The sequence below is a fragment of the Varanus komodoensis genome, unplaced genomic scaffold, assembly GCF_004798865.1.
Source record: "Varanus komodoensis strain SLA01 unplaced genomic scaffold, ASM479886v1 scaffold1, whole genome shotgun sequence".
In the NCBI taxonomy this organism is placed as follows: domain Eukaryota; kingdom Metazoa; phylum Chordata; class Lepidosauria; order Squamata; family Varanidae; genus Varanus; species Varanus komodoensis.
Genome location: NW_025335268.1, coordinates 87,662,391 through 87,688,210, shown reverse-complemented (window position 1 = coordinate 87,688,210; position 25,820 = coordinate 87,662,391). Strand labels below are relative to the sequence as shown.

The 25,820-nt window shown below is 38.4% G+C and overlaps 1 protein-coding gene across 6 annotated transcripts in view; it reads right to left on the bottom strand.

The window, feature by feature from the left end:
• MAP4K4 (mitogen-activated protein kinase kinase kinase kinase 4) overlaps window positions 1–25,820 on the bottom strand; it is a 159,467-nt gene that overhangs the window by 118,786 nt on the left and 14,861 nt on the right. The gene's annotated exons all lie outside the window — the stretch shown is intronic.

Here is a 25,820-nt window from a genome sequence, read left to right as displayed (position 1 = left end):
GTCAAGTTCTTTGTCTTTTGTACAGATTGACTAGTCATCATAGCACCTTGGCAAGCACTTAACCAAGCAATCTTAAGTCTGCCATTACTTGTGACCATGGACAATCACAAGGGTAATACCATACCAGAACAGAAATACATCTAATTGCTTTTCTCCTTCCTTTCAAATCATTGCCTCAAACACTCCATCTTTTTATTTATTTATTTATTTATTAAAACATTTTTATGCTGCCCCATTCGCCGAAGCCTCGGGGCGGCTTACAACATCTTCCTGAGTGTCCTTTTAAAACTTCTTTTTAGAATGCTTGTGGTGTGTTTCAGTCATTACCCAAGCACAAAACTCAAAGGATGTTTCAGTAGAACTTGATAGTCTGCCCAGTACTGTCAACATTCAAAATTTGTAGTGGCAGTTTACCTTTTAAAAAAATCAGGAAGAGTAACTGAAGTAACTTTGCACAAAAAGATGGTAAGAATTAAACATAAATAACCAGATTTAAACAAAGCTACTGAAGTTCTTACTTCTATTCAAACCTTTTTTCACTCAAAAAGTGCTTCTTACACCATTACTTACATCTTAAGTGAGAGAGCTGTACTCAGAATAGTGCCAATTCCTCTGTGAATGTACTTATTGATTTGAATTTCTCATACATTTTGGGTACAAATACTTTCCAGAAAAATAATGGTCTCTGTCTTATAGCATCCTCCTGGAAAGCAATTTTAAAATGCTGTGATATTTTCATATAGGTATTTTAAATTAATATAGAGTAACAATGCCAGGGCAGGGGGGAAATGATGCAGGAAAATGATGAATGCAGGAAAAGAACTTTGTGAATACCCTGGACCTTCAGAAAGATAGACAAGTGGGTCCTAGAGCAAATGAAGTTTGAACTTTTCACGGAAGGAAAAATGATGAAACAGAGGCTGTCATACTTTGGACAAATCAGGAGAAGGCAAGGCTCACTGGAGGACACAATACTGTGAGGGAAAGTCAAAGACATAACAATTCCATAAAGGAAAGCCACGGCATTCAGCTGACTCAAGGATAGAACATTTTGGAGCACTTTCATTCATAGAGTCAATGCAAGTTGGAAATGACTTGATGACCTATAACAGCAGCAGCAATTTCTGATTCTTATTTTTAAAAGATACCATCCTCACACAGAGTGAAGTTTGCTATATTTATCCAAAGTACAATTTCACACACTGATTTTTAAAAATAGCAGTAGTCTGTTGAGCATAGGAAATCAGGAATAGCAACTACTGTAACATCAGCATCATCAAATGGTTGGGAAGCATATTTGTTTCCGACTTTCATGCCAATCTCACTTGATTATGTGAGAAGCTGAAGTTGGTCTCCACATAAATGCTGCAGGAAGGGTTGCTACAAAATGGTAGCTTAGCAGTTTACCACGTAGCAACTCTAAGAGTAGCTATCCATAGTCTCTGACCAGACTGATGGTTCAACATTCCTCCCTCGCGTGTGATCTCTGAAACTTAAGAATGCATGCAAGGGGCAATGGCAATGTTAGGTTTACCACTGTCTCTCTTTGCGCTTACATCCACCACTCAGTGGGCTTAAAATAGCTACTGCATGGTTTTCTCCTGCCCTCCACCCCCAATTTCCTGTTTCCACAGTAAGTGGTCCTGGGAAAAAAATGCACCACTCACCAAACTATTTAGACCTGAACTGAAATTATTACTACAATGCTGTTAAACCAAAGCGTACAAAGAAAGTTCCTGTGACCCAGTTCACCCATCACAGTCAATTCTTGAACTGTTTAACCCAAGACATGGTGGGATCACATAGAAGTAAGCATGCCACTTCTCTTTCAGTTAAAAACCCAAGAACTCTTGATGCCTGAACCTAGAATTCATGATCTGATGCTGGGCATGATTATGGTAAAGGGGGATTTATTCATAACAATACATAGCAAAGTTGAAGTCTGGAGAAAGTTTGCATTTCTTCAGTAAGAAGATTAATAGGAAAATAGAATGCTGCTTTCTTCCAAGTCAGACTCCCATTCAGTATTGTCTGACCCACAGCACCTTTCCAGGGTTTTACATAGGGCTTCCCAAACCTTACCTCAAGATGAAAGGAACTGAAACTAGAACCTTCCTGCCTGCAGAACATGAACTCTTCCCACTGAGCTGCAATCCTTTCCTATTAGCTTTCCTAAAGAACAATTTATTCACAGTCCCTGAACTTGCCCTGCAGTATGTCACTGGGGAATACAGGCTGTCTCTAAAAACCACAGTTAGAGAAGCTAGTTCATAAAAGAAACTCCAAACCAACACACTAAGATTTCAGAAGCCAACGGCTTACTCAAAGAATTCCACTGTATCAGAAATTAAGGTAATGCCAGCACTGATACCCTATACTCCTGCATACACTAAAACAGGAAAAGAGGTAGTAGAACAAGTAGTTCTTTTTTAGCATGTCCAACATGATGTTGGCCAGATTCAAATCATCACTGAGCACTGCAGTCACAGATCACCACAAACCAGGAGTTCATGGATTTTTCAACCTGCTCCTCCTCTGCTATTTCCTAGTTTTAATCCTAATATTTTCTCACAAACTGTAAGCTTATTTCATTCCCTTAGCTTAAGTAAATTTCAGCTCAAATTTACTTAAGCTAAGGGACAAGCTCTAAAATTATCAGCTTTGAATGTACTTTAAAACAGAAAGGTTAGTCCATGTACCTTAGGAGTGCTTAAGTCAAGATGAACGATGAACAAGGTAATCTCATGGTGAAGATTCAGGTAAAGCTTCCAGGTCACTTCACTATTCTAAAATGTTAATTTGTTGAGTGTAAGTGGCAGGATTCATTTCTACTGCAGCATTTTGCCCTTTTCTAAAATTGGAACTCCAACAGGCATTTAGGTTTTGGTAGCCAGACAGGGGAAAAAAGACAATAGTACTATAATTTACAGAGATACATTTTTAGATCCAACTAAATCAACAACCACACAACATTCCCTGAAAATCTATGTGTCTTTCGATTGAACCTCAAAATTATTGGCACGAAATTTCCTGTCATGCTGGAAAAGAAACACAAAATAATAAAATCATAGCTCAAAATGTACAAGGGCTGTTCTAGCAGAAGACAAATGGGATTTTTTGAAGTTTCTGGTATCAAGTTTAAATATAAATCAAATTTCTCCTGCAGGACAAGGTAACAGAGCAAGAAGAAGGAAGTGAAGGAAGTGTAATGGGGAGAAGGCAACATTGCTAGTGTATCTTGTTCTAGAATAGCCTAAATATTGCTACTTAAAACAAGATGTTATTCCTAGAATATGAAAAACATGGAACCAAACCATTCCAGAATATATTCTCGGGTCTAGAGCAGAATCACAAGTTAGAGGGATAAATCTTTGTTTTGTATCATCTTTTTCTTTTGTAACTTTGTTTGCCTGGCCTGTTCCCCCTCCAGTGGTGTGGTAGTCAGCATCAGATTTTCCCTCACCCCCTTTAATGCCTACCACACATTTCTTCTTATCTTCACTCGTGTGTACCTTCACATATGTCACTCTGTTTCACAAACTTAAGAGCAGTTGCAGTTAGCAGCCACAACAGGAATCAAATATTTTGTACGGCTCTTTGCTTTGTTTCCAACTCTCTTCTCACTGAACTGTTCATTCAATGGGAACTGTTCACCCACCCCCCACTTTTTTTGCCAAGTTTCAGCTGGCCTGGTTAGAATAAAACTGCATAAGGAATATGTTCGCTATCTTCCATACTTGCATCGTTTGCAGTTAAGTTCTTGGAATGCTACTACTTTAAGCAAGCTGTAAGGTAGCTGTCTGTGTACATGTGTGCATAAGCTGAAATACTGGACCACAGAAGTCACTACATCTAGACTTACAACACATGGAAATCTGAAAATTACATTTCAGTTTGTAATGTTAAGCTATTTACCTTTCAAACCTCAAAATGGAAAGTCTGTAATCAAGTCTGAGGATAAAACCCACAACAAGTAGTGATAGCACTGTTGGCAGGCAGCAAAAAATGGGGGGTTGGACTCCAGATGGTTGAATAAAGATTTATTCCAGACCCAACATGTTTTTTGTGGGGGGGAAATATTTCTTCAGGAGCATGTTTCTGGAAATTATTTTCAAATACAAGAATTGTTACCAGAAGCATCGTCTGCCCCCAAAACAGGAAGGTTTTTCATAAAATGAGCCAGGCTTGGAATGAGTCTTATTAGCACATATCTAAAGATTTTCTCCTCAATTGGATTTTCAAGCCACACTTTCAAATCACAAGTTTCATTCCTGAGATAAGAATTCAAGTGACCAAAATGAAACTATACTACCCAAATAAGTTGCATCAAGACATTTCAAAATGCAATTGTTTTTAAAGTAGTACATGATTCAGGACTTGGATTTTGCAGAATTCTGAAGTGAATTCAGTATTTCTTCAATTGAGGAAATGTTCCTGAAATGCTATTTTCAAATCTTCCATTGAAATTTTCTGTACTGGATTTCAAAGTAATTCAACATTCACATCAATTAGATTAGATGGTTTTAATCTACATTTAGAATTAATAGATAATATGGTCATCATTCTCCCAGCTAATGGCAGAGTCAGACTTTCTTAGACCCCCAACATGCAAGCTCCACAACTTTCATATCTGGAAGGCAGACTACAGTGTGGTACAGCAGTTAAGAGTGTGACTGGGACTCAGGATCTGGGTTCCAGTCCCTACCAGCCATGGAGCTCACTGAGTGACTTGCAGTCCAACCTACCTCACAGGGCGATTGCTGTGAGGGTACGATTGAGAGGGGGATTGAGCCACCTTGAGTTCCTTGAAGGGAAAAAGGTGGGATATAAATGTAATAAATAAGTAGCATAATTTCAATCGGAGAAGCAGGTTCTAAATTATAACAGCCAAATAGATATTTCCCACCAAGGTATATTTCTTTCACTTCCCGTACTTCAGATGCAGTAGAAACACTTTATTCTTTCCCTGCAAGACACCATATTAATTAACACAAACATATCTATGTCACCTGTATCCAAGAACATCCATTAACATCAATAGCCTGTGTTCCGTTGCTTCCCAGTATGACACTGAAGCAGCTTGTCCACAATATTCAACTCTCACCTGAATGCTTGTTCATTTTTTCTTTCCAGGGGCTTCCCCATATGACATAATCAATAGCAACTACATTCCATTATGTCTGTCACCTACACATGCCATAACGATGTTTTTCACACCATGGCATTCCTTTCCTGCTTGTCTCATCATTTAGAGCCAATTGATTCTTAGGCTCTGAAAGATCACTACACGCAAACTGACACTTCAGAAGTCTTGCTAGTGTTCTACTTCCTAGCTTTCAAACAGAAATGGCATATTTATTTCATGATCTTATGCAATGGAAATCAGAAGACCATTAACTAAATTGTACCACTTTTACAAGAATAAACATCAGACATGGTGCTCCTATAATTCGAGCAGTGCTTTAAGTAGGTGAAGACCCCTAAGTGCAATGCACCGAAACCACCAAGAAGAACTTCATTTCCTGGCCTGGCCACCTTTCCAGATGCCTAGAGCTACTGATCATCCAAATTCACACTGTAGAATAAACTTGTCCCAAGTTCTAATCTGACATCAGTGATAGCCATTGTATAGACTGGGAACTTTAGGATAACCTATCACACACATAGTTTTCTATGTGAGATAGACTGCTAAGTATAGAACTTGCTAGGTATGGAATGAGCAGCTGAGAAAATATGCTCATTAATTTCTAGTTCAAGTTTTTGGTAATTTCACAAAAGTACAAAAAACAGACTTTTCCCAACTCACCTTAGAAAGAAATGTGAGAGTGGACACTTTCTATTGCAGGAAAACATTTCAGGAGCCTTTTCCCTGGTATTACTTGAGGGGCATTCAATGTATTCTCAGTATCGGGTTGATTTGCTATTGATGTGGGTAATTTAATTATTTCATTAGCTAATGACACTACCTGAGGGTATACATGCAAAATCTCAAATAAGTGTGATCATTAGTTCCCTAGTAATCCTCAGTGAAAGACAACCATGATGACTGACGTGACAATGCTGAAGAAAATCCAGCACCGCGCTGTGATTAAGTTCCTTACAAAACAAGGAACAAGTCAAAAAATCATTCACAAAGAGATGGTGGCCGTTTACCAGGACTCTGCACCTTCATTATCTACTGTTCAAAAGTGGTCAAGTGAATTTAAAAGGGGCAGAGAAAGCATTGAAGAAAATCCTCACTCGGGCGGGCCGGTTACTGCCACTACGAAAGAAAATGTGAAAAAAATTGAGAAACTTGTATTGGAAGATGCCCAAATAAAAATCAAAATGTTAGCAGAGATGACAAACCTATCTGTGGATACCATATTTACTATTTTTCATGACCATCTTAACCTTCCAAAGGTCTGTGCAAGATGGGTGCCACAAATGCTCATGGTGCCTCAGAAACAAGTGCGAGTCGAGTGCTGTAGGGAGTTTTTAGAGCTCTGTGGGGAAGATCCATCGAGTATTTTCAAGTGGATTGTTACTGGAGATGAAGCTTGGGTTCATCACTATGACCCTGAAAGTAAGCTGGAGTCCATGCAGTGGCGTAAAAGAGGTGCTGACCCTCCGAAGAAATTCAAAGTCACTCCATCAGCCAGAAAAATATGGCCACAGTGTTTTGGGACTCAAAGGGAATTTTATTGATCGAGCACACGAAAAAAGGTGAAACCATAAGCACAGCATCTTACGCAACCACTCTGAGTAATTTAAGAGAAGCAATTAAAGAAAAAAGGTGGGGAAAACTGACCGCAGGTGTGTTGCTTCTTCACAACAATGCACCCGTTCGCACGGCGCGTGTTTCGAAGGCTGCTGTGCGAGACTGTGGTTTCGAAGAAATAAACCACCTACCCTATAGCCCGGACCTGGCCCCCAGTGACTACTACCTATTCCCGAATTTAAACAAAGAGCTTCGTGGAAAGCGATTTTCCGACGATGAAGAGCTCAAGGCGGCAATTAACGCACATTTTTTAGACAAGGAGGAAGGGTATTTTTTTCAGGGAATTGAAACGTTAATTTCTAGATGTAATAAGCGTATTGAAGTTATGGGGAATTACATTGAAAAATAAAAAATTATTTCAATTTATTATTCCTTTTTCTTCATGCAGATACTGAGAATACATTGAACACCCCTCATATATTTAGGTATAATCTATGCCAACCTGCGGTAGACAATCTCACAGGGAAACCAACTGTGTGCATCCCTTTTACAACTATGTTGATAGGCCACCTGCCCAGCAACAAGTGCCCATCATGCCCAGCCATTAGCCATATTGGCTGGGGCTGATAGGATTTGGCACCCTTAACATCTGGAAGGCAACATGTTTCCCATCACTGCTGTACAATTTTGTGGTACCAAGTTAAAATAGTATATAGTTATGCCTAATAAAATAAAGGTCCTGTTTTTTAAATACAATTTTCCTTACAGTCGCATTAGTTGCTCTTAAATGTTGCCCACTTCCTTAACTATTTTTAATTAAGCCATTTATGTATTTTAGTAACTAAAAAGCTAATCTCTTTGAGAGAAGTTGCCAATCTTTCCTAGCCAGAATTGAAAAATACAGATTTACATAACAAGACGAATATTCATGAGTCAGCATTGAACTGAGTGTGTACTTCCAACTAATTTACACAGTATCTTTTGGAAATCCAGCAATTACCCTAAGAATCAATTATTTGCCTGACAATTATGGCAGGGTAATGATGCACCTAGTCTTCTAAGTAAGTATCTTCATTAAGATCCAGGAAGCATGAATGAGAAAGGAAGTAGGAATTAGCAGACTCCAAAAATGGCAGTCACATTTGAACAAACACTACAACAATAACTATCTTGCCACTTAAAAACAAAAGCAGGATTAAAGTGAAGCCAGACCATAGTATTTTTTTCACCTTAGTTAAAATGTTGAATACAAGCACTTTGGTAAACATACTGGGAAACTGAAGAATCTCTAAGTGTTGCATATTATGTTATCAGTGTATTTCCAACTAAAGAGTTATTTTAAGTACAAAAGTCATGTTTAAGCCTTCATATGCTACAGATGTAATATGAACTGACTAGTAACATACCTATGAAAGTGCCAAAAACCCCAAATCTCCAACACTTTTATAATCTCCAACATTATGATATAAAAGACTACCAAATCTTTCACACACATACATGGATAAATCGGAATATATACACATTTTTTCTAAATGAAAGTTTCTGCAGCATGTACTTGCTTAATTAAAAATTTACCTAAGGAATTACTACTTAAGCAAAACTTTTGAACACCACTACTTAAGCAAAACATTTGTCTCAGCATTTTTATACAGAAATACACTCTCCTCACAGTTGTATGAGCAAACAGTATTAGCAAAAAGATATTGGAAATATCTATCAATTGCTTGGAACAGATTTAATATTCAGAAACATTTCATTAGTCAGAACCAGTTTTGAGAGAACTTTTTACATTTCTAATGCCATCTTTTTGGCGCCAGGTTATGGCAGCCCTCTTTGAAGACCTCCCTGGTCTTCTAGGCAGGAGGCTTTTATTCTTAGTCGGTCTTTTATTGTCTTTTATTTTTATTGCCTTTTACTGTTTTATGCCATTTAAAATTAATGTTAACTCATCCGTTGTTTATATCTATTGTATTATATTGTGTTTATACCTTTTGTAAATCAGAGAGCTTCAGCTATGGGTGCTACAGAAATGTAAATAATAATATTAAGAATACCTACTACTACCACTTATTCCTGTGATTATGTACCGGCAGCTATACATGCCACAAAATATCACCAGAACTTGCATAGAGAATTCTGGACATATGAAGCTCCTACTGTGCATCAAAACACTTAGAGGCCACCAGGTTGTCTACCATCCTTGGTAAACCCAATACAATAAGAGGAAAGTCTTCCCTTCCTTGGAGCTATTGTGAGATTCTCAGAAAAGGATCCAGTCATCTTTCTCCCACAGATCAGGGCACATCCCTATCTTACTCAAGAAGTTTCCCAAAGCAACTCCAAAATAATTAATCATAGTTGTTATCAAGACAGCCAAAGCAAGAGACAACATTAGTAAAGAGCTGTAACAGGATTATGGGTAAAGACATGGGGAAAGATAAATATGGGAGTTTCACTTACTTGCTACCTCTGAGCACCACTGAATGAAAACAAATCCTGCGTTTCTAACCACTGGGAAAACATTACAGGCAGGAGGTAGAAATCCACATAAGTTCCATTCCCATACATTCCGAAGACTAATCAAAACCAGTTATGCATTTTACACAGCCCAAATGATTATATATAATACTCTGATAAGGGATGTGGAAAATGTTATTTTCCAGGCATAGTGAACAAGCTGAAACAATGCTATACCCATTGCCAACTCCAATATCTAGAACTTGTAACAGTTGGCAGAAATGTGGTAATCCCTTCGCTATGTTAAAAATAACACAAGAAGTGCCTCGCTGGATAAGACTAAGACCCAGCAAGTCAAGCACTCTGTTCCCAACAGCATCCAGACAGATGCCTCCTGAGAACTCATAAGCAAAGTACAAAGCAAAGCAAAGCACATCTTGTACTGCCTCTGAATATTTAGTTAGGATGAATGTTTAACACTACTTGTATAGACAAATTCAAGCAGGTCTTATCAACAGCCATTAGCCAAGATAAAATGCTAATAGTATTAATATTATTCCAAGAACTCCATGTTAAGAATTAATGCTTTGAATGAGAGGCTGCCTTATACAGACCACTGGTCATTTAGCTCATTTTGTTGACACTGACTGGCAGCAGCTCTGTTTTAGACAGGGCTCTTTCCCAGCGTGATCTGGAGATACCAGGGATGGAAGTTGGGACCTTCAGCTTGCAGTATATGTACTCCTACCAAGCTATGTCCAAGTTCAAAGTAGTTTCCAATTACAGAGCTTCTGCCTGCCTTTGCAGATGTTCAAGGCCATGGTATACTCTTCCTTTAAGGAGATCTTTTTAGGTGCTTCTGAAGTCATTATGCCTAAGCTTTTAAAACAAAGCTAAGATGTCTTGTGTTGAACAGATGGAGCTTTAAGACAATCATAATCTTAAACAGCATCGTTTCACTTTGTTCCACTTCGGCACTGAAAAATCCAATGCCCCAATATCCCAAAGTAGTGCCCCCAAATCCCAAAGTGCCTGTCAAGTTTACTATGCAGAATAAATAACTCTCAGGCTGTTCTGTATTGTTTTCCATTTGTGTTCACAGATCACTGTGTAAACTTCTGTTCAGGAATCAAACAGTGCTTTGCAATGCATCATTCATGCCACTGTGATCTGGATTCTTGGACAATGTCTTTCGGTCATTCAGCTCAAAGTTAACTGGAGTGTTGTAGAACTGATGCTCAATGTGACTTAGTGTGGCCTTTTTCACAACATACACACACCAATTTGAATTTATGGACCCATGAATCCAGAATGATTCCCAAACCACAAATGTAATCAGATTGCATTTCAATACTTTTCTTTATTCATCTATATTTTTGTCAAACACAGCACATGAAAACATATATACTCGTAAAAATATTCTTATGTATGTATCACAAAGACAGTAGAAAGTTAAAGTTTTCAAAAACAAACATATTGTACAACTTTGGGATTATATGAAAATGTATTCTGATGTTTAATCTCCTAGTTGACTCCTAAAAATGTATGCCTTTACCTTTTCCCATTTTTGGCATTTCCTTTTTTTTAGGCCGGTGTATCTTTGTTACAGCATATACTCTAGAAACCTCTCTGAGTAACATCAAGCCCCATACATTGCAATCAACCAAATAAGGTTTCTTCAAGGACATGCCCTTCACTTGATTAATTTATTTTATGAATGGTTAAGGAAACATACACTAATATGAGGGAATGTAAATAGGCACTTGGCCTTAGAAGTCTATTAAACACGCTTCTGATTATTATTACTTATACCCAAAAGATCTCATGTCCTTTGCTTGTCTCCTCCCCATACTCATCCTCAGGGCCAAATCAATATTACTTTAACTTGTGCCTAGCAGCACTCTTATATTACTCTAGAGTAAGCAGAGGAATCTTAAGTCCCCCTAATTCGTTATTTATCTGATTTGTATGCTATGTTTCTACCAAAAGCAGCACTTAGTACAAAGACGTCACACAGCTGCCAGACACACCCTTAAGGAATGACAGGAGCTGATAGCCTCAAAGAACCACCAATGTTTAACCTACATTCTAAGAGAATGGAAGGAATGAAAGCAAAGGTTTTGCCACAAGTGTCACTTTACGAAACTTAAGTGGAAGATACATGGAAAGAAAATGTGGACAAGGAAAATCTGCAGGGAAGAGGAGTATCGCTGGAAAAGTACAGTTCAAGAACTATGCTGTTCATACACTGGATAATTTTTTCTGTTCATTTTGATGCTCTAATGCAGCAACACCATTTGTTGAGCTTGCTGCAATTTAAGGAAAGGAGCTGATATCCCTTATAAGAGACTGAGACAGTATCATGGAGATGCTCACTACAGCAACTCCAATATGCAGTGAGAGTGTCAGGTCATCTGCCTGTAGACCACGAGCAGGGCCAAATCTATCGCAGGACACCCAACCATTGCCCTGACATAAATGCCCCCAACCGCTTTCACTGCCAAGCTGTCCTGGCCACTGGACTGCAGCAGTTTCTAATTAGAGCCATTCTGCTAAAGGATAAAGAAAACTGAATATGCCTACCATTTTCAGTATCTCCTTTCCCTTGCATTTGGATAACATCAGAGAAGTACATGTAATCATCTTAAGAATTTTGAAGGCATGCCAATAAATATTCCAGTATAACATCTGAAACATATTTTTGCTTTCTGATACACAAATGTACATGGGATACTCCTTAAGCTTTGCTGTTTACTAAAAACATCTTGTCTGCCACATAATTATCATTCTATGTTTATTAATATATACCTTAGTAATAAATAAAATATTTCTTAGGTGACTTTAAGATTATAATCTTCCCAGGGCTGCTTACAATTTAAAATAGTAAAATTCAAAGAATATAACTCTGAGTTAAATTTATATATTTAAAAATAAGGCATTAAATAAAACATATACTCTAGTTATAGCATATTTATTTCACAGCAGAGCACTCAGGCTGAAGCATGCAGGAAGGGCTTCCTGAGACACCAAGTCCCAATCTTTGATTTGAGAGTAAACTTAAGTTTATAAGCTGAATTACAGTAGCCCTGCCATCAAAGTAAACCATGCCCATTGCTAAGTGGGAAGAACAAGGAATGGGAGTGTTATCAGGGCACTCTCTGTAACAGTACCATGGGTTGCAGAGCGCATGCGTCATATGCTAAGTAATAAAACTGCTCTACATTATGGGCAGTTGCCACTTCCCAGTTCTCTTTTATATTTTATGTCTCCCAACTGAAAAAATAGGACTTTGAAGTGCAGCACCTTGCAACTTCAGCTCAGACCCTTAGTTTATAGGCACCTGCTGTTAGTTTTGTTTAAAAGCAATTACACATTTACATTTGACCAGTCTTATCAAACACTTTTGTTTCATGTGCTAAGTTAAGAATATTTCATATTCTTAGCAAAGTAACATAAATTTAGGTTTCACTATAAAAAATCTATGGAGCCCATTCATAGTTTTAAAAGCTTTGTGCTTGCAAAAAAGCTGCATAAGCTACCATTTCTCCTCTATGATTTCAGAGTTTCCGGATATTTTAAAATTCTGCTGAGGAGAATTAAGCCCATTCTTAACATATGAAGATAACATTTTATAGAATATGAATTAAAAACACAAACAGAAGACTTGTAGACATTTCATCTACACTCTGAAAAAGTCAGAAAGGGATGTTCTGAATGCAGAAGACTTCCAACAATACCAGCACTTGTCTGTGAAAAGTTCCTACAAGCCATTCTATATATTATTCTCCACAGTCTCGATTGTAAACAACAACAGTTAGGAGGGGTAACAAAACAGGACTGACCCATGAATACTGCAAATGCAAGCTCATCTAGACAATACCTGCAAGGCAAAAGTCTTTTAGCTACTGCTCGGCAAACAGCCAGCGTGGTGCAATGGTTAAGAGCACAGGATGGAAAATCAGGTGATCTGGGTTCTATGAGCAGTCCAGAGGCTATGTAGCAAGGGGACAGCATATAAAAACTTTAAATAAATAAATAAATAACTCCACTCAACCATGGAGTCAACTGGATGACTCTGGGCCAGTCACAGATTCTCAGCCCAACCTTCCTCAAAGGGTTGTTATTATGGGACACGATTATGACCAGGAAGAGGAGAATGATATAAGCCACCTTGAGTTCTTTAAAAAAAGGGCAGAATACACCTCTAATAAATAAGAATAAAATAAATACACTGTCAACTCCAGCCCCTGTATCATTACTCACAGGTGCCTGTCTAGGAAACAGAAACAAGACAGGAGGTGACCCAACCATCCTGATTTTAATCAGAAACATAAAACAAATTTCAAAAGTTGCCACATAAGTTGCACCATTAGTAGAAACCACATACACTCATTCATGTGGCAGTAGAATGAAGAGAGGAATAAGGCTGTTAACTGCTTTTTAAGAAAAGCTGTTTAGAAATCCCCACCCGCTTATTTAGGCATACCAATTCCAAATTGCTCTCCCTTATACTACAGAATTAGCTTTGTGCAACTCTATATTCAAGACCAGTGTATGGTTGCTCCTAAAACAGCCACTTTCATATGACTATGATGTTCATTATTTTAACCATGTATGAGGTGAGCAAAATATTTCCGGAAGGTACAATAAGCACACTTTTAAAAATGGATTAAGTTTCACTGTCAGAAAAAAAATCACATTCCTTTGGGCTTAAACAAAGACTGTGAAATCAGTCAAGTGTACCATACATTTATCAAAAACTTATCAAGTTTTTAATATTAAAAACTATGCTTTCACAAGGTCATTAAAACAAGCATGTTTCTCCCTAGAAGAGGGAATAAAGTAAAAAATTTCCCCAAACCTTTTCTGTGCATAACTTAAAAACATTCCTTTTAAGGCAAACTTTTATTGGCTAAAATTCCTTTTAGCCAAAATATTATGACCCCTGCTGAAGATAAATTGCTCCATTGATTTCAAAATTATTTAAGGCCAAGGAAAAAATTTTAACAGAGACAGAGCACACAGCTACATCTTCTGCTTCTTTTAACTGTAGTGTAAGTAAAGCAGCCTGATCCAAGAAGCCAATACCTGCAATTTATAGTATCAAATCACTAGTGGTGTGAGGGAACCGTCAGATCTCAGGAAAAGGAAATGGTTAAAACCTCCTGCTCCAGTGATAGTCTTGACTTGGACTGGGAGTAAAAACAAGAAGCAGACACAGCCATTTGCTATTCATTAGCATAATGTTTGCTTAAGCTGTTTGTTCAACTGCATCAGGACACGTTTGTGTGATGGTTTTTATTTGATTGCAACTAACTACAGACACAATACTGACCCCATGCAATCTACCTTGATTAGCATTCTTATGGCACCTTTAGTCTCAGAACTGAACAGTCTGTTATCTTCAGAAGAGAATAAAATAGTTGTGCTAGAAGACAAGGAGGAACACATCTTCAATGTGCACTGCTGATCAAAGCACTCCAAATGTGTTCTGTAATTTAAAATATCCCCCCCCCCGCCGCCCGCCGAGTTTAACAGAAAGCAGGTACAAGCCACTTGGGCAGTTGCCTCGGTCAATGCCACATCAAAATATAGCTGCACTCCTGCCTTCAGTAGCCTAAGGACAAGTACTACCTATTTTTTAACCACACACCATTATTGGTAAGATAGCAACTTAAAAGAAGGGGAGCAAGATAAAGAAAGAGGGAAGGGAATGAAGTCAATGCGCAAAAATATACATTTGATTACTGTATTGGAGACAACTGAAAGCACTGGCTTGCTTTACTCATCACACCGGCTTATTTTACTTGACTTTCACGGATGCACATTTCGGTGCAACATCTATGAACTAGGATGAACACACAAAGCTCAAGGAACCACACACACAGGAAATTCTCAGACTAGTTGTCTTCCATATTAACAGTGACCAGATGGTGCCTCACAAAAATGCCTTTAAGTACCTCTTAATACATTAAAACTCACAAAGTATTCCTCAATCCTTAAAACAACTGTCACCTCCTAAGAGGGTCTTGTTCAAGACATCCACATCTATTGTCTATTTTCAAAAGAACAAAAATCTATTGGTCAACAATATAGCGGCAAACATCCACAGGCTGTTCTGTAATGAAATCTGTCTATCTACTATGGAAATGAAGACTTAACTCAAGTATGTAGCAAGTAACTAGCCCTTTTAGACTGAATTTATTGATCTGATTTGGGATTCACTGCATGGTTTCCGTGCTTTATTTTTTAACCCTTTCCTTCATCTGCAATCCAGTGCTGCCAACGAGGTGTTCTGCATTCGGCAAGACAGGTCAGACACAATCTCACATCAGACCAGTTCTGAGTTGCCACATAAGATCTTCCCTTGCCCCACTTCCACAGTTACACTAGGCATGTATTCCTCATTTAATCATGGCCTGAGGCAAGAGAAGAAACTTTTGACGGATGACTAGCTTTCTTTCACCTCGTTAACCAGTGAGCACAAACTAGTATGCTACAGCCATATGGTTGCCTTCCATTTCCTCAGCAAAACATACCCATTCATTTTCTATCAAGCAAAAACAGAGCAATTCTAAAGCAGAGTAAAGGGCACACAACATCTAAAGACCACTTTCAATATTATCCCATGGTGCACACAACCTTCCACCCGTGTGGAACAAAAGCAAGTCAGCCAAAACAAGATTTCACTGTTGGGAAGGGCACATTTCACATACTAGGTTTTACTGTACATAGCATGCATATTTTTAAAAATGAGAAAAGGTATGCACAGACCTGTGAAGCACAAAACTGTCTTTCTTTTGCCATGAAGACAAGGTTCAGGAAGCTAAGCACATACAGGGACTTCTATGGCTGAAGCCCTACCAAGCATTCTTGGCAGATCAGGAGAAATGAACCACAACAAACATGTTATTCATGCAAGGTATATAGCTTTTGCCTACTCTCTTAAGTTCCTCTCTACCAAGCAATACCATTACTCACAGTACAGAGTTATGACAGATCCAAATCAATCCAAACCACCAAACTGTACTGTACTAGAAAGAGAGCAGAGGCAGAAATTTAAGTATAGAAAAGATGTTTCAAGAAAGTGAGACAAGCCATTGACTTCAACTCAAGCCACGTATTTGCTAGAAATCACACATATATTGTAGAGACAGGAAACATGGTATGCATCCTGGGATGATCACACAGATAAACCCCTCTCTCCTATGCATATACTCACCCTTCTCAGAATGTTAACTGCTGGGGACAAACAAGGGAACTCTACTGCCCTCACCCCCTGCTTGTAAGTGTCCTAGGGCCATTTTGCTGTCCCCAGATACCAGCAGAGTGGTGGAACAGATAAAGACAAAGAACTTGTCCAAAGCCATGACTAGCTGAATAGCTAGAAGTACAGCTCAACACACTAATATTTCCCCTACACATTTGCTGATATAACAAAACCCATTCCACTGAAAATAAGTCAAGTAAATAACCAACCCTGAGCCCTCATTCAGTGTAAAATTATCACTGTTTAGCTGTTTGCAATGCAAGTTAGCCCACCTCTGTCTTCTTTGGTGGCTTTGTCTGTATATTTATTTTTTTTATTATTATTATTTTATTAAACCATTTCTATGCCGTCCCTTGCCAAAGCCTCGGGGCGGCTTACAACACAATAAAATACAATAAAATACAAAAATAACAATATAAAATTAACAATATAAAATAAATAACAATGTAAAAGAAGTCGCCCTGGCCAGATAAATAAGCAAATATTGTTAACAATTAAAATGACGTTTAAATAAAAAAGGTCTTCACCTGGCACCGAAAAACAAATAACGACGGCGCCAGGTGGACCTCTCTGGGGAGTGCATTCCATAGATTGGGCGCCACCGCAGAGAAAGCCCTCCTCCGAGTACCTATCCTCCTAATTTCTTTCATGGAGGGTTCCCGGAGAAGGGCCTCTCCCGCAGATCTCAAGGGGCAGCCAGGCATATATGGATGCAAGCGCTCCTTCAGGTAACCAGGACCCAAGCCGTTTAGAGCTTTATAGGTCATCACCAACACCTTGAATTGGGCCCGGACTTCAATGGGAAGCCAGTGAAGCTGACGGAGGACTGGAGTCATGTGAACATAACGCCCAGTCCCCGTCAGCAGCCTGGCAGCTCTGTTTTGAACCAACTGAAGTATCCGGACTGTCTTCAAGGGAAGGCCCACGTAAAGCACGTTACAGAAGTCAAGGCGGGAAGTCACCAGCGCGTGTGTCACCGTCGCCAGGCAGTCATACTCCAGGTAGGGGCGCAGCTGATGGATCAGCCAAAGCTGAAGGAAAGCACTCCTCGCCACCGCTGTCACCTGAGCTTCCAGTGAAAGCTCCGGGTCGAGGAGCACTCCTAAGTTCCTATATGAAACAGACCCTAGGTAGAGTGGAAGCAGCTGGATAAAAATGGTGTTATCTGGCCATCTACCCAATCAGCCAGCTGCACAACAGTGTACCACTGGGGAGTGAAATCTTCCCCCACAATCCATGTGGCATGCCAAAGCAACTTACAACTGACATGCTTGCACCCCACAGCTTTAGGGCATGCGCACCACTTTGAGGGCAAACAAGCACTGTAAAAACACAATATGCGTTGCATTTTGTTTTACTGTGTTACACAATGGTAGTGGTACCACCATCTTCCAGGCAGCTTTTAAGAAGCAGTTTTAAGTAGCAACTCCCATCTTGTCTGTCACCTGTGCACATGCCTCTGTTGTTTCAGGCTTATTTCAAGATATGAAAGCCTTGTATGGACCATCAAGCTAGAAAGCTTTCTAGGAGTTCATATCCCTAACCAAGGAAAACATATTTAGTATGTTTGATACAATCAGGGTCATTATTGAAAATAACAGAATCTTTCAGATAACTGGGATAACATTTGGAAGAAAAGTGTCTGCCAATACCAGACAGTGTGCTCCCAGTAATCCACTACTCCCTACCAAAGTGAGGTTGCAGGAAAACATCATTCCCATTCTAATATTTGCACTCAATTTGTCCTAAAAGATGCCCCCAACTACCTTGCCCACACAAACAAGTGGCAGACAAGTTGGAATTCCAACAAAATCAACCTCGGAAGAAACCCCCAAGAGTGAGGGAGGTTGAAATCCACTGCTGTGAATCTAAAAGCAGCACACAAAAAGTTTTAAAGGGTTGGTGTCCCAGCACCAGGGCTCATAGGAATGTACTGCAAATACTTCCTTTATTAGTAGAGATGCAAATGTCTTTTCTACATCTTCACAGAAATCCATATTCCCTCTTAGCCTAGCTGCAATTTTCCTAGTAGAGCTTGGGGGGTGGGGAGGTACTTTTTCCTAGGAATACATCCTTGTTAAGTATCCCTATTGTAATGCAAAGCATTTGAGGGTGTCTTGGTCTCTGTGGACAATTGAAAAACATCAGCTCTGAAATAGTCCTGGTATGGATTAACACAGATGCCTGATTTTTGGGACTCACCCTTGGATCACGGTTTTAAGAACAGACGTGCTGAAGTTTAGTGTCTAAACTTCAAATAATACCACAGCACCTCAGGTACCCTACACTGCTAATATGCTAGGGAAAGTTCTAGAAGCGCAACAAAGTACAAATCAAATGCCAAAATACCCGGAGTGTTTCGCGTACATGTGTGTGTATGCACAATGAAGCATTCACCAAGATTGATTTGTGTAACCAATATATACAACCATTTTTAAAATACTAATTAAGTATTTCAAGCGTATACTCCACTAAGCTTCCTATTCAATGATCATATTTCTTCAGAAGTGGCTTTCAAAATCAAAATTAAGAGATAACCCGAACCAGCTTTACCATCCCCCTTCCACCTTCAGCCTCCAAACCAAATACTCTCTAAATGATTGCCCAGAAAAGCAATATGGAGATAAGAGCAAGGTCCCTGGCTTACAAAAGGAGACTTGTGGAAATACTTCAAAAAGCACAAGAGATAAGTATTCCAGCCATTTATCCCCAGGGTTAATGTTTCCTTTTTGCATACCCTGTGTTGTGCTATCATTTCTTCCCACCAGTTTGCTCGTGCTCTCTCGCTCTTGGTGTGTGTGAGTGTGTCTGTCTGTCTGTCTGTCTGGTCAACAATTTAACAAAGCTGGCCTTGGATGAAGAAGCAATTGAATGATAAAGTTAAGGCAATGGCTATTATTTGCTCAAAACCACAAATATATGACTAGATCAACTTCTGCATTGGAGAAACCCCATCACAAACAGCTGATGGATCAACGGGGGCCATGCACTATTGTTTTGTTTTTACTGTTCAGGAGAAATCATAATGTAGCAGGTTCCTCCAGATATTTTGGACTTTAACTCTGAATCAGCATGGCCAAGTCAGGAGTGCTGGAAGGCACAAGGTTGGTGAAGGCTGATGTATAGTATAGCATATGTGTTTAAGTATAAACGTTTTAAATACATTTATGTTTAGGTATATTTTGTTCTATAACACTATGTTTTACAGTAAGTAAAAATTCCTCTACCCCAAATTAAGGGATGAAAACATACAACTGGTAAATTAAGGTTGTGCTTGTGATGAATCATATTCTAACATTCATTACCTCTGATGGAAAAGCTAAAAATCAGAAAACTGCCACAACAAATATATCAAAATACAACATATATCTATTTGTTTTAAAACTATCATTTGTGAACTTTGGACAAAGACAAATACATAATCATGTCAATTGTGATTTAGTACAAGCATACCATGAATTAAGCCTGCAGTATTCAGTTCTCATATTAAAAATTAATCAATTGTCACCCTCCAAAGAGGTTACATTACAATGCCAATCCTGATGACCACATTTTAAACTCTAGAGCAGCCCACACCACAGAACCATACCACTTGCTCTATGGGACCAATAAGTGTGCCAAGACTTACAGGCAATGGTGAAGATCTCCTTAGAAATTATTCATGTCGCAGAGAAAGAATACTAATTTTCCTTAAGCCCCTCATCAGCCCAGCCCAGAGACTTTCAAGCTATGCAGGGAAAACAGAACTAGATGTTGCTGGACTATCATCTTACCTGACCTAGATGGAACTAGATGGTAAAGTCATATTGGAATGTAAGTGAGCAATGCTGAGGCAGATACATAAACAGTTTAAAGAACACAGGGCCTAAATCAAAAAGTGTCTTTAACTTGCAGCAATAAAGTATCATGCAGCACAGCTGTTTCAGGTAATTGCCAAACTCCCCTCATCTAGCATTTCTCAGCCTTCTACAATTGCTTCAATTCAGCATCAGGAGTTGGACATATTTTTTGTGAGAGAAAGAATACCTCCTGGTGAGATTTTCAGGACCTGCTGACCTAAAGGGCAAAGGCTTTCCAGCTGTGTTTTCCTGGCTGAGTTTAATGAGGTTACAGGTGAGAAGGTCACCATTGGACTCACAACGGTTTGTGAACAGCGGTTTCTGTTCTCGTACTCTTTATCCATAAGTTACTCTGTTCCTGTGCAACTGATAGAGCACCTAGCAATTACACAGTTCCTGTATGCCTTACGCTTTGTTTTGTTCTTTGTATATAAAATGTATCCTTCATCTTCAGTCACCTGTACCCCTATTAAATTGCCTTCACTGTAGCTGACATATAAAACCAAATCATATTATACTGTAAACAATTGTACAAGATAAAAAATTAAAGCTGCAACACTTTGCACCTTGACATGGAAAAAAAAAATCAGGGCAGAGAATTTTGTAAAATTTAAGTCCACAAAGCATGCCTACCGATTGACTACAGCAAGGTACCTTAAGTGACAAGATGAACATAAATGATAATAATAAAGTCTGTCATGCCAAAAAGATATATATAACTGGCATACTATTTTTAAATTTTGTTTTGGCATAAAGTTATGGCACTGCAGAGCTATCAAATACTTTCAGCTAAAATATTCAATGGCATTATTTATGTCTTTCTATCACACAAATTCTTCTTTTAGTGCCTCGTACCCACAAGAATATTCACATGTATAAATTACGCATTTGTACATTATGCATAATCCATTAAAGATATAATCCCCAGTCTCAGAAACCAAAGCAGCAGCAACTTCATTTAAAACAGTCCACTAATGGAACTAGATGTTTGCTAATGGGCAGTTCGATTCAGATCATCTCATGGGATTCCTGCTGACGTAATGCAGATTCCTACTAAAACTGTTTGATTTGCTCCAACAGGGTGCCCAATTGCAATTCAGTTGTAAACTCAAAACCGTGCAGTTTATCTCCAGGATCTTCCATTCATGCTAAGTACCATATATTACCTAAATTCCACATACTTTACCAATATTAAGATCTATTTGGTTTCAGAGGTTCTGTTTAAATAGCATAACTGAGAGCCAGTGTGGTGTAGTGGTTAAGAGCATGGGACTGGGACTCAAGAGGATCCGGGTTCTAGTCCCCGCTTGGCCGTGGAGCCAACTGGGTGACTTTGGGCCAGTCACAGCCTCTCAGCCCAACCTACCTCAGAGGGTTGTTGTTGTGGGGATAAGATGGAGGAGGAGAATGATGCAAGTTGCCTTGAGCCCTTTGTAGGAAAAAGGCAGGATATAAATTGAAAAATAAATAATCAAAAGCTAGCTTTGATGATTGATACAATAATGAGCTTTACTTCCAGATGACATACATTTGTATACAATTGCTGACACTGCATGTACAGTCCATATACAGAAAAAATGGAACCTACCCAGTTTATCCCTTCCCCATGCCATCCCCTCCCCAGACAAACACTATGTAAAATGTTTCTCCAAGCACTACATGACTTGCATACAACCCAGAACCAGGGTGGATAATTTTTTTTCCTCCTCTTTTTTAATTAAAAAAGATTTTGTGATTTAAATCAGATTTTTTAAAATAAAATGCTTTGAGGAAACTTTTATCTAAAGATAGTTTTTCTATTTAAAGTACATTTTAGTTCAAAAGTTATTCATCATGAAAAAAGGATTTGTTTTTAATTATGTAGCATGAAGCCGTATATTCAAGCAATGTTTAAATTTTTTTGGGAAATGAATTCTATTAATCCGTTCACAATGTCATGCTCTTCCAGAGGTTTCTCTAAGATTATTGGACTATTTTTCTATCTAAAAGATATTATCACAGATGCTTGGTTTTACAGTTTTCAAAACTGTGAATTTGTGTCGGCAGAGATCACATGCCTCTTCTTCACAGCAAAAATGTTATAAAATAAACATACAAAGTAGAGAAAAAGACCTTAATACAATTGTTCCTTTGCAAATCTATGTATACAGAATCAATCCCTTCCCTCTTAAGTGATAAATTTCAAAAAATTCAATGAATATAAGCGTGTTGGGAGTGGAATAAATCTGCACAAGAAGCTAAGTTTGAGGAGTGAGGGGCAAGCAGTAAAATGAATGTGAGCAGAATACTAGTCCTTAGATCTTTTTGTGTACAGCCTGAGGTTTATAATGTTCTTTTTCCCTGGAGAAGAAAATCTATAATGGCAGCAGGCTGTAAAAGAGGCCCAAGTTTGGAAATATTTTGATGAGGATCCTTTAAATCTAGTCTTATGGTTTAAATATAGTCTTATGGACTAGTGATTTAAATTGTGATTTAAATCAAATCCACCCTCCCCATGACATAGGAAAACACTTTCTGTCAATAGAAAAAAAATTAAAGTACCCATAAAAGACATACAGATGAAATGCTAGTCCCAGCTGTTCAGTTTAAAACCATTTGCAAATATAAAATGCATGCTTTTCTTTAGACCTTTCCAGTTCATCTATGTCACTGAGGTCAATAATACCCCATATGGTATGCGACATCCAACCGTAAACAAAACTGGGTTTCCAGGAGCACAATTCTGCTTTCCAATACAGCACACGGTACCTTTTCTTCAAAGACACCACTCTTGTTCACCACCACAGCACATTCAGTGGCAGTGTGAAAATGGGGTTTGCCAAGGGGGATATATATATGCCCCCGAATTTATGGTGTTAAGCGAGAAGCTTATTTACTATGAAAAATACAATGTGCTGTTTTTTCATCTCCTCATGCTCCCGTATTGCATGCACTAACAAAACAGGTTGTGGGCTACACCTATGGAGACATGACAACTAAAAGATTAGACTTTAACCCCAAACAAAAGGGTAAGAAATGTTTTTTCAACCCAAGAACCACTTTCTTTTCAGGGAAGCATGCTGAGCAAGACTGCATGTAAAGAGTTAGGCAGGGCCTGATACCAAACCAAACCAAGCCATCCCAACTTTCTCTCTTGCTCATTTACATGTATATTCCATTCACATCCATAAGCATGAACCATAATTAGGAATTTTACTGCTCCCTTCCTCACACGCAGTGCTTTCAGGGGCTTATTTACCAGATAAATCAAACAGACAAGAGGGATGGTGTGCTAACCCTGCCTCACTCCATCATATCCATCACCCTCCATTTGTGGAATGTGAAGGCCTGAATGAAGATGAGATTCTTGTATCAATGGAGCCCCTCCGTATGAGCTATCCAGAAAATCCGGAAATACAGATTTTCCGGTTCTAGCTTGTGTTGAGTCTTCACAGTTTTAGGAGTCTCTCCTCTTCAAACTGTTTCCTTCCAAGTATACAGAGCAAAAGATTCAATGAGGAAATGAGGTGGGGCTGAAGCACTTTCTCCAGTCATGAGTTTGATATTCTTGGTAAGGGAATTCCAGAATAGGGTTACACACATACCAAAATGATTAACAATCCTAAATTCTGCGGTTTCAATCAATGCATCCTTGGCCATGGCCATACCCAAAAATCACTTCAAATAATTTTTCCCCTTCTCCAAAATAATTTCTGCCTTCCAGCACTAGATCACCCTTTTAAGAAATGCCTTGATTGGGGTGGGGGAGCATTTCCTTCAAAAGCTGTAAGGGTTTAAAACACTGGTGCTTTCTCTAAAGTAACAAGTGATCCTTGACACACCACATGACAATTTGCACCTTCTCATGTTTGAAAATACTGAACATGGCACTATGGAAAATGAATACAAAATAATTAATGATTTATCCTGAAAAGTAGCAAGATGTTCCCCCGCTGACAGACAAGACTATTCCTCACATGAGTATCATACAATAAATTCTTTGCACATGTAAAATTGGTGCAATAATGTTTGCTTCTCATTGATCTGGGAGATTATTCTCTGAAAGTACCTCTTGATTCACTGAAAGAGCATACCCTTAAGAAAACATTTTCATTAAGAAACTCTAATATGCACAATCAGGATAATCTTAAAAACTAGGCTTCAGTATCTCCTGAAACTAATTCAAGTCCTATAGAATTGACATCCAACATGTCTATACAAGACTTCAGCAAAATTTTAATTATGCATAAGTAAAATATCAATATTAGCTACAAGCCTCTGGCTTGACATACATTTTATGAGACAATAAAAGGATGAAATTAAGAGTGCCATATGTTGTTTCTTCCTTGATAACTAGGTAGTATGCAAAAACAGCTTATTAGAACTGTCTTTGATGGATACCTTGCTGAGAAATATTAACACTTGAGACATCTGACATTAAAAGGCATATTGCTCTAGAATGCAGCAACTAATGTCATAAAGAAATTGCCCTGAGACTGATTCACAAAACAGTTTTTGCAGCTTAGCATCTTTTAGCTGAAAGCATGTTTCACTAAAATGCTGGAATGCTGTGTTATGCTGAAAAAGTCTCAAAACCCAATCAGCGTGCAAGGAAAACAGAAAGCTACAGTACTTTTACACATACTGACCAAATGAATAGGGGGCAGAAGTGTGTATTTTCATTTTTGAAGTACTACTCCACAACCATTGCAATACTTACTTCAGCAGTAATGTTCATTTGTTAAGCTGCAATAAAGCTATAAAAATACTAAAAATCAGTGCTACATAGATTATCACCTTTTTCCCCTCCAAGATGAAGCCCAAAGAAACTTTTTAACAGTTCCTCAGGTTTGGAAGTACAATTTCAATTAGCTCTATTTTAAAAGTGTTATTCTCCACCATGTAAGAACATGATAGTTTTGCATTTGTACAGTCTTCAGCCTACAAAATAAATGTTATTTCTTTATGTTTCCCCTAGTAGTAACACACTACCAGAAGGCAACTTTGTTCTCTCAACACATTAAGATTTAAGCAAGTTTAACTCTGCTTTACATTTTCTTTTAAGCTTCATGCGACTTTGCTTATTAGCTATTTTAAAATGAGGTTTTCATTAATCTGTTAATCAAAGCATTCCTAAGACGTCTGCAACAGTTTGGGAGGTGGAGTACAGTACCACTGGGTTCATGAGATCCGATTATTTTCTTGCAAGACTACACTAGAAACACATGGAATAGCAAACGTTTAAATAAAACGAATTAGGAAAGTTTCCCCACTTGACTAAGTAGAACCTAACAGATGGCACACACTACAATGCTGCACCTATGTATTTGAATCCTTATAAGCGCATTTAAAAAAACAACTTTTAAAAAGTTCATGAGCCAAATAAGGACTTCCACATTAGAGCCCTCAAACTCAGGTCCTGAAGTACATCTGTATTTGTGGGCCAAAACAGACATTGCTTTAAATGCGTGTCTTGCAGCTATTAATTTGTTATTAATTTGAGCATTAATAATTTATGAGACATTAGTAGTCCCTTCTGTAATGTTTTTCCTGGCTACTCATGTAGAGGCAAAGC